The sequence below is a fragment of the Herpailurus yagouaroundi genome, unplaced genomic scaffold (assembly GCF_014898765.1).
Source record: "Herpailurus yagouaroundi ecotype Mexico unplaced genomic scaffold, PumYag 142, whole genome shotgun sequence".
Classification (NCBI taxonomy): Eukaryota; Metazoa; Chordata; class Mammalia; order Carnivora; family Felidae; genus Herpailurus; species Herpailurus yagouaroundi.
In genome coordinates this window covers 51,400,674-51,410,588 of record NW_024412397.1, presented here as the reverse complement: position 1 = coordinate 51,410,588, position 9,915 = coordinate 51,400,674, and the positions used below count along the sequence as shown (strand labels likewise).

Here is a 9,915-nt window from a genome sequence, read left to right as displayed (position 1 = left end):
TGTGTGTGTGTGTGTGTGTGTGTGTGTGTGTGTGTGTGTGTGTGTGTAATTAAATATGTATACGTGTAGAATTGAAACAAATGATATCTGAATATTCTGAATATGTTGGGGGCACTGCCTGTGTGCTAGGCACTGGTTGCAAAAAGAAGGAAAGATACAGCTCTAGTCTCTATTACGGTAAAAGATAATTAGTAGAATGGAAACACATTCAAGTTCTGTGGGCATCCAGGAGAGGGAACGCCTTAGAAGTCAGGATTCACAGAGGAGCTGGAGTTTTAGATGGGTTATAGCGGATGAGTAAAATTTGGGCAGGAAGGCAAGCAAGCAGGAGAAAGTGTTCGAAGCAGAGGGAAAATCATGAGACAGTGTAATGTGTTCTGGAAGGTGCAAGTCCTCTGAAGTCTGAGCTGAGAATGCGGGAAGAAGACAAGAAGTGTTAGGCAGAGGTCTCTTCGTGATGGCCTTTGGTGCCATGCGGTGGAGTTTACGTTTTACGCTCTAGGCAGTGGGAAGCTACTGAAAAATTTCAGGCAGGGGAAGAGAGACATGGCCAGACGTGTTGGGCATCAAAGCTGAGGCATGTATGCTAAAAATAATTCAAATCAGAGGGAAGTAGAATTCTTTCTTCATCACTGGAAAAAAAAATAATAAAATAAAGCTCTTACCTCAGCTTTGGGTAGAAGTCTTTGCTTTTTCCTCCGGAAATACAGCTCCATCTTCTCCTTTGTGGTTTCTGGGCTAGTGCTTTCTTAATCTGGTCTTGCAAGCAAAGCTACCAGATGGCTCCTGTCCCTTCTGCCATCCTGGGCATGCCCGCCTGTCAGGGTTGATGGATGGACTCCTCCTTTGTATTTCTGACCTTTGCATTGCCACCTTTCCAACTGTGTGACTCCAGACTCTCTCGATCTAACCGTCATGCATGGAGATTCATGAGCCCTCTTGGGAGCAGACCACTTGTCTTAAATCACTTGTCAGAGGCACTGAGAGGCTGCTACTTAGTGGAACATTAAAAACAGTTTTAGTATTTTGAACCTTGACCTGTATCCAGTGTGATCACTCTGAAATTGAGTCTCTCTCTCCTCTTTATTCCTTTTATTTCTTCCTTTTATCCTCCAATTTTCCTTTTTTGCTTTAACAGAATTTTTAGGCTGCATGGATCTGGGCTGGGAGTAAGTGACCTGTTCTAACTTTTTCTCCTAGTGAAGATCTAGTTTGTGATAAAAGAGTGAACAGTCCATCCAGCTCTGGCCTACCAGAAGGAATCCTGGGCTGGTGGGGGCATGTTGTTGGAAACCATCCTTCACATTTCTACCTTGCCCCACTCTATCCTCAGTCACAAGCACTCGGGGTTCTTTCTGGTGGTCCAGATGTAAGGTTCTTGAAGGCACTGTTGGAAAGAAAGAAATAGAGCTGCTAAGAATCAAAGAGACTGCCATGGAGAACTGGTTCTAGGGAAAGAAGGAAAAGAAAGGTGAGAATGGAGAAGGTAGCGATCTACTAGGAGTGAGGAGGAGAAGGGAAAATAGATTGGGAAGAAAAACACTGTGTCAGAAGAGTCCTGAAAGGACAAAACAGGGGCACCTGAATCATCTGACTCTTAATTTTGGCACAGGTCCTGATCATTAATAGTTCGTGAGTTCGAGCCTCACATTGGGCTCTGTGCTGATAGTATGGGGCCTGCTTGGGATCTCTCTCCCTCCCTCCCTCCCTCCCTCTCTCACTGCACCCCCCCTACTCTGTCTCTTAAAATAAATAAATAAATAAATAAATAAATAAATAAATAAATAAATAAATAAATAAATAAATAAATAAATAAGACAAAACAACTGTGGTTCTGTCAGTATCTCCTTTAGCACTTACAGTCTTTCCCTGCTGAGTAGTGACAGACTGTTGCATGGAAGGAGCCTAGTTATCTACAACTATGACAGTAATTGCAAAGACTTCGATTGTAAGTTTCTGGAGGCTGGGCACTGGGTGCTGTTTGCTTCTTTCTTTCTCCCTCCCTAGCCATGCCCTTCGGGACTTGATGTGGGTCTTCATGCTCAAGGACCTGTGGCAATCACATCTGAGTTTTTTCATTCACAAAGCAATAATACACTTAGGGTTTTTACGCAATTTGACAGGAATGGAAGAATTTTCTCCAAGCCCTGGCACCTGTCCTCACAGCTCCTTTCCCAAAACAGTGGAGCAACTTAAAATAGCCATTCATCGTCTACTTTTATAACAGTTCTTGTTTTTAATTCACAACTGGAGCACGCAGTCCATCTTCTGATGTACCATTGAGCTCTGTGTGGCCAGGTGACCATGGAGCAGGGCGCCCTCCAGGCAAAGTTCCAGGCAGTGAGAGCTGCGTGTCAACAGTGGAAAGTGTTGGCTGCTCTGGGATATTCCACCCACAAGTAATTGCTGTGGTATTTTTAAAACATCTCTGTCAGGATATAGGTAGGGCTGATGCTTAGCAGGGAGCACCATGGTATATTCCGTCTGATTGATCAGTGCCCATGCCAAAGCATTTATTAAATATTTGGACAATCACCCCTAGATATGGGGTTGGGGCTGACGTGCACAATCACATATTTTCCTTTTGGTTGAACTGGTATTTGGGATATGGGATGTTTTAATGTCTGAATTAAACCTCAGTCCTCTCAGTGGGGAAGGATGTAGCCCCCCCCCCCCAACCCCACTTTTTGCCAGCCTAGAGCCAAAGAGTAGGGCTTAAAGGTGCCCAATGAGGGGTGCTCCTTGAATCTTCTTTCCGCGTGCTGCTCATTGGCTTCCCTATCTTTCTTTGAAAGGCAAATGCTCCAAGTTCAGGCTCTGAATAGACAGAGGATTAAAGGCTTTTGAAGTCAAAAATAGGTCTTCAAAGCTGCCAGCAGTGGCCAAGGATTCCCTCCACTATAGCATGGGTCCAAAAACCCAGCCCAGCACACATCTCCCAAATGCTTTGGGAAGCTCATTTCCTTTGTGCAACAAGACCTGTGTTGTCTGTGAGCCTCAGACTTGGATGCTGGGGAGCAAGCATTGCTGGAGGAGGGAGGGAGGTGACTTCTGTGCTGACTGATCCAGTACTGGAATAGTACAGTCCAGCCAGGGGATCCAAGTTTGCTGGGGGTCCATTTCTAGTTCATATAGGTTCTTTATGAGTGTGGGCCACCAGCCCTGCTGATGGGCATCAGATCCCTTGGGCTCACTTGTGCTGAGTGCATCATGTGCTGGTTGTTCTCCCGTCATCTGGAAATCATTAGCATTGAAATGGTTTCAGCCACTGTGTACTTGGTGTGTCACGGGAGGCGCAGCCCAGCACAGCCCCAGTTCTAGGAACCAGGAGCCTTTTGCTTCCTGTAGGATTTCCAGTTTAAAACCCAGTGAAGCCCTAGCCTCCAGGCCATCATCAGGTCCCCTTTTATCTCTTCCCTTTCCTCTCCTTTTGGAGCCCAAGAGTAACGACATTTGCAGGGAGATTCTGACATCTATCTTTCTGTCATTTCTTGCCTACCTTGTAGGTTTGAAGGGGTGGGGTGTGCAGGTAAGTCACTCTTTAAAAAGCCCTCAGGAGAGTATTTGCATTTTACATCCTCTGCTATGTGCATTTTGCAAAGTGGAATGTCTCAAACGAACCCTCAGAGGAAATTGGGACTCAAGCCTCTAGCCACCTAAAAATCATCATAAAAACTATATTATAATAATAGCTGCTGGCGGTGCCTGGTAACATGCTAGGAGTGACGTCTGCCTTCCTTACTCCTCACATAGCCCTGTGGACGAGGACCCTGAGTCTCAGAGTGCTGCACAGCTAATAAAAGAAACAGTGGATTCTAACCATGATCTTTGTGAATCCAAAGCCTACGCTCTTTCTGCTCTACAAGCTCATGACCTGGTTAGGCCTGGGCAGGGTGGAAGCCCCAGGAGGACAGAGGAGCAAAGGAGGAACAAACATCTGCAATTCACACTAGATAGTCCAGTCATGGGTTTCTCTAAGGAAGCAAAATGATCTTTTGAAAGGAAACTCACGCAGTCCATCAGCTTCTTGCCAACATTAGGACGGTACAACTTGCCAAAAACAGCCAAACCTTGTTTTGGGTATGAAAGCAGCTGTTATAATAAACTCCTCTCTCTACCTCTTTTTCCTGTTTTGGTAGAATGACTGTTTAAGTAAATGTCTCCAATACATGGATTTTCTGGGGTCATGAAAACATTTTTTAATTGGCAGGCTCTTCTACATTTTTCGGTGAAGTTAGGAAGTAAACAGAATGCCACACGCCATTTCAGATTCATGCAATACAAAGGTCTCTGGATTCGAGAGACTTTATTCCCTGCCCCCCACTCCCTTGGGCTGGAGCCTTCTCAGGCTTTGTGGGCTTGTTCCAGAATGAATGGATTGCTGCCTCTCTTCTGTGCTGGGAATTACAAAGCAGAGTGAGGGGAATGAGCACATAGAACTTAGAGTCAGATCTGGGTTTGAATCCTGGTTCTGCCAGTTGCCAATATGTCACCTCAAGTGAGTTACTCTGAGCTTCAGTCTCCTAATATGTAAAATGGCATAGTAGTAATTACTCATTAGGTTGTCATGAAGTTTAAAACAAAATTCAAAATGGGGCGCCTGGGTGGCTCAGTCAGTTGAGCGTCCAACTTTGACTCGGGTCATGATCTCGTGGTTCGCGTGTTGGAGCCTGGAGCCTGCTTCGGATTCTGTGTCTCCCTCTCTCCCCCCACCCCCCTGCTCACACTCTCTCTCTCAAAAATAAACATTTTTTAAAAATAATAAAATAAAACAAAATTCAAATAATAGCCAACATTTACATAATTCTTGTTATATGCTCTGTGCTGTTAGGTTTGACATGACTCATTTAATCTTCTCAACAACCCCGTGGGGTAGGCACCATACTAGCCATATTCTAGCCCTTGGGGATATAGTAGTGAGTTGCAAGTGACTGACAAAAATCTCTGCCTGCATGAAACCTACATTCTTTTTGAGGAAAGACAAAAGATAAGTAAACTAAGTAGCATGTTAAATGGTGCTTAGTGCTATGGAGAAAGATAAAACAGGAATGGGGAATGGTGAGGGATGGGTAGTGTTGTTATTTCTCAAAAGAATGATCAGGGAAAGCCTCTCTGACAAGATGATATTTGAGTAAAGACTTTAAGGGAGAGAGGGAGCCATGAGGATATCCCAGAGAGAGAGAGTCTGGGTAGAGGAAAAGACAAATGCAAAGGCCCTGTAGAAACATGCCTAGTGTATCCAAGGTGCAGCAAGGAGACCAGTGTGGCTGGAGTAGAAAGAGCAGATGAGGTCAGAGAGGTCAGGGTTGGGGCACAGACTGTGTAGGGCTTTGCGGGCCTTAGCTCTTTGTCTCTGTGAGATGAGAAGCTACCAGAAGAACTTGAGCAGAGGAGGGGCATGATGAAGATGAAGCCAGATGTGTAGAAAGGACACTTCTGATTCATTCACTACAGCTGCTGCCCCTGCTGTTGGTTCCCACAAGGACAGTTGCCAACTTTTTGAGACTGTTTAAGTAGGAAATTTCTTAACAGGACATCTGGGCCTCCACTGTCAACATTGTACTTGTTGATTTTGACAGCAGATGAGCTTTCCCCAACTTCCCCTCTATCTGGGTCCAGCCTCCCTTCTGGATGATTCTGTCCTTTGCTGCCTCTCTGCACTGGATTGTCTCGATGATACTGCTAATGTGGTCTATACTTGTGATTCATAATGTGTTGCTGCGTTTGCATTAGTTATTGGGATCGGGGACTCACAGATAAATATTGCTTTGTCTGGGCAACCAAGAGAACCAGTGGAGACCAAGGATGTGGAAAGCCATGTTTGTCAATGAACTTGCCTCCTGAAGTGTGGCAGACAGAGAACTCACTAGCACCTATAAATTCCTTTGGGAAAAGATTATGATATCCTTATATTCCTGTGAGGGGCCAGGCATCACAAACTCTGAGCCTTAGGTATGGCGAGCTTCTAGAGCCCAGAGATCTCCTGAAATAATGTCCAGTGTACATCCAGGTACGTTTTTCTGGGGAGAGGTCATAACTTTCATGTTGCTTGTTCCTTGAATGATTGATCACAATTGCGGGCCATACTTACATATGGATATGCTAGTGCACTAACCTATATGCCAGCATGTGGCAATATACACATTTCAAAAAGGGGCTTAAAGGGATCTTTTAGTTTCCTAATATTAAGAATCTGGAAAATTTCTATTTAACAAATATTACTTGTAGGATTTCTAAGATAGAAAGATAAATCATGGTCTCTAGGAAGGCATGGAATGTATTTTTGAGGACATCAAGGTGTGTTATCACACAAGGTCTGTTTTGCCTCCATGCTCAGTGACTAAACTGCTAGGAATTCACCCGCTGTATTAGATCACTTATTCTCATATGCTCCTCATTGCCTTTGAAACACCTCCAACTTTAGCAATGCTTTACAGACATGCACATGAGCCAAATGGTTTAAAACAACAACCTAGGCCTTAGGTATTTGGAAGCACCCGCATCCCCTTGGGTCCTTAGTGGAACAGAGCTCACACACAACATGAGGTCTAAGCTGCAAAGGGGAAAAGAGAGGAAAATTTAATAGGGAAGCATAGTGACTTCGCAGCAGTGCAGTGATAGAAATAGAGGTTCCTAAAGTCGTGCTGGCACATCCTGACGTGTTCCTGTACTGGAGGCAGGCTATGCACCTGGCATATCTATTGGTTGCCGCTCATCTGCAGATGTACCCGAAGCACACCAGGCGGAATTTGGTGGGTTGCTGCTTCCCCTGGGCACATTAGTCCATGGGGCCCAGTGCAGAGAAGCCCTCAAGGGGTTCTTAGCTGGGACTTAGAGAAGTCAACAAAAGGATTTGTTGAGAATGACTGATCCCACGCCCTGGAATGCAAACCCTGCACAGTTTATGGTACATAATTATATACAATAAACTATAAAGGACATACAGTGGGTTTTGATATCAGGTTCCAGCTCCTCCTCACTAAAGGAACTGGTAAAAACCCTTCATCATTGTGGCTAAGGAAATAGTTCTGGTCCTGTCTGAATCTGCTTCCATAGGTCCACCCTGCTCTTCCCCCACTGTTTAGTCTCACTGACTAAAGAGATGTCTGCTTCTCACGTCAGGGTCAAGAACATCCATAAGCCTTCCTATTTTTTTCTGTGGAGGGGAAAAACTAGGACCATCAGAAACATGGTCAAATATGATTTTTTTTTTAATTTTCTTTTTTCAACATTTATTTATTTTTGGGACAGAGAGAGACAGAGCATGAATGGGGGAGGGGCAGAGAGAGAGGGAGACACAGAATCGGAAACAGGCTCCAGGCTCCGAGCCATCAGCCCAGAGCCTGACGCGGGGCTCGAACTAATGGACCGCGAGATCGTGACCTGGCTGAAGTCAGACGCTTAACCGACTGCGCCACCCAGGTGCCCCATATATGATTAAGCTTGTATTTGATAACTGGAGAAGATCCATGATACACATTATGAAACAGAAGCCTGTTTATTTTGTTCTTCAATTGCATAGAAATTTCACATTTTTTATTGAGATGAGAACTTTAAAAAGGAAAACTATGAAAACGTTTGCTACCGGTTCAGTCTGTGTTTCTGTCCACCAACAGAGCAACATTTCAGTTTTATCCTGGCCACAGGGAGCCCTAGTCTCTGTTCCTCTCTAACTTGAAAATCCTGTCAGAAGATAAAGTGAGGCATGTTAAGAATTTTAAGAGTTTAAGCAAACATCTGTTCAAATTGGAGCAGGCAAACCGGAAGTGGTTAGGAGCCAAGGGAAAGACTTAAAGAGAAGGTGTGGAAGCAAGGAAAGGAAAATATTTGATTGGCTAATGCTTAGCTGTTTGTGATTGGCTACTCTTGGGTTGGGATTTTGTAACCTTAAGGCATTTACAGACTTAGGCTTTGGTTTGCTTATGTAGGCTGCCTGGGCATGAGAGCCACCTCATCTAATGGCCTCCTGATTTAATTAATTTAACAATACCAGTCTCTCAAAAAGATTCATTATCTTTTGCTACAAAGCTGTAATCTCTGTTTCCTGGAAAGATGGGAGGAGGTTTAACCTCTTTGGCCGGAACCTTTTTTCTGCTGGAAGATCAGACCAAAAACTGGATCCCCTATTTGGGCGATATCAGTATACTTCCTGTGTCACGTTACATGTCTACTTGTCAGAAAGTGCTTTGCCAAAAGTGCTGCCCAGTGTCAGTAAATAACACTTATAGGTATACCCTACAAGATGATAGAGCTGGGAAATTATTTTGCTCCCACTTCTGCACCATCTTAAGGGTTGGACTAGTTTGCTCCCAGCTGTGGCTCAGAGACTTCAGAACTGTAGTACTTGACTTACTAGAAATGAGATAGTGCAGTAAAAATAGAGTCAGTTTCGTCTCTTCAGTTGATTACCTGTTTCATGAGGGTGGGTAGAGGAAAAATAATTGAGGTTGAGGAAGAACTCTGAAATGGGTCTACTAAAAAAGAATGCTTTCATTGTCTAGACATAGCACCCCAAGTAGGGAGCACCCGACCTGTGTGCTGAGCCACGGTGTTTGGGTCCCAGTGGGGGCCACACAAGAGCACCTGGCCATGATGTCCGTGGTGGGAGGAGTGGTGAGGGTTGAGTGGAAGCCGAAGTCTCACCCTACTCTGAGGACCAGGTGTGCAGCTATAAAACCTTAGTATTGGCCATTTGGGAACTTAAGAATCACTGCATTTTAACAGCAGGAGCTCCATTGGTACTCATTTCTTTACCTAACAGACTTACTTGATTATGCCCTAGATGTCCAAGTAATTTTCTATGACTTGTGCAGATACTTGTATCATGCTCTAGTTTGTTTTCTCTTTACTTTCTAGAACCCACTCTTCATTACTAACAGAAATAATCTATATCATCTCTATGTTCCAGTGCATGGAGCACAGACATTCCACCTCAGGATTTCCCTGCTTGTTGGGACACAAATGACTCAGTGATATCAACCTTCCTTATAGTGTCTTTCAAGGCCTTTTGTTGCTTATTTTCATTCCTCTGTTGCTACAGCTCTCCCCTTTCTTTTGTTATTTCTAGATACTCACAAATCTTTGCTCTTCTAAAAAACTTTTTTTTGGTTATTTCTGTCTCCTACTCTGAGATCCTTTCCTTCTTACTCTAAGCCTGTACAGCTGAAGCCCTTGAGAGGAGTGCTCCCTGAGCCCCTGACTTTCCCAGCCCCACTTGAACAAACATTTCCATTAGGTGATTTGTGCCCACTTGTTTTGTGTGCCTGGGAAGTAAGCAAGAGTAGATGGAAACCGACAGATCTTCCCACCCAGCTCAAAGCCAAGAAGATTTACTTCTACACGCTAGTCCCATAGATACAATTGAGTAAATCTACAATCACATAGTCATTGGGGGCTCTGTATACCCTAGTAAATTAGTGCTTCTAATTTTATAAGGACTGTCATAACCACAGTTGTAAGTGGGGTTTTTCCTTTTACTGTAGTATACGTTCCTGTGCTTTACTAGGTGTTGTTTATTAGGTGTTGTTTCCCCTAAGTGCTATATAAAGTGACAGATTGTTTCAAGGCAACCAGTAGACTGTATTTACAGGTGGTTGGTTGTCTTTACTAGCTTTACTGCTACAACACAACTGCTTTCTGGCAAGAGGGAACATCACATACTAGCTGGAGTTATTAAGTCCAGACTTTATTCTATTCCTCATTTAGGAATGGATGTTCTGTGAATCACTGAATCATTGTTTAGTTCCTCTTCAGGGCCATCCGTGACGTCAAAGTAATGAAATAGCACTGTCTTTTGATTGTAGGATCACACTGCCGGACTGTTAGCAATAGGATGAGAGCTTTTCCAACACTTCCAAGACTTCATGGGGAAGTCTTGCCGCTCAAGGAAGGAAGATCCCTGCTTAGGCCCTGGTT

The 9,915-nt window shown here is 44.1% G+C and overlaps 1 protein-coding gene and 1 long non-coding RNA gene across 2 annotated transcripts in view; one reads left to right on the top strand and one right to left on the bottom strand.

Moving 5' to 3' along the window:
* The window catches only part of COLEC12 (collectin subfamily member 12), a 201,891-nt gene that overhangs the window by 124,529 nt on the left and 67,447 nt on the right, over positions 1–9,915 (top strand). The window lies entirely within an intron of this gene.
* The window catches only part of LOC121033124 (uncharacterized), a 37,293-nt gene that overhangs the window by 11,666 nt on the left and 15,712 nt on the right, over positions 1–9,915 (bottom strand). The window contains exon 2 of the long non-coding RNA XR_005791713.1: positions 666–1,387. This is a non-coding gene — a long non-coding RNA (uncharacterized LOC121033124). The remainder of the gene's footprint in view (positions 1–665; positions 1,388–9,915) is intronic.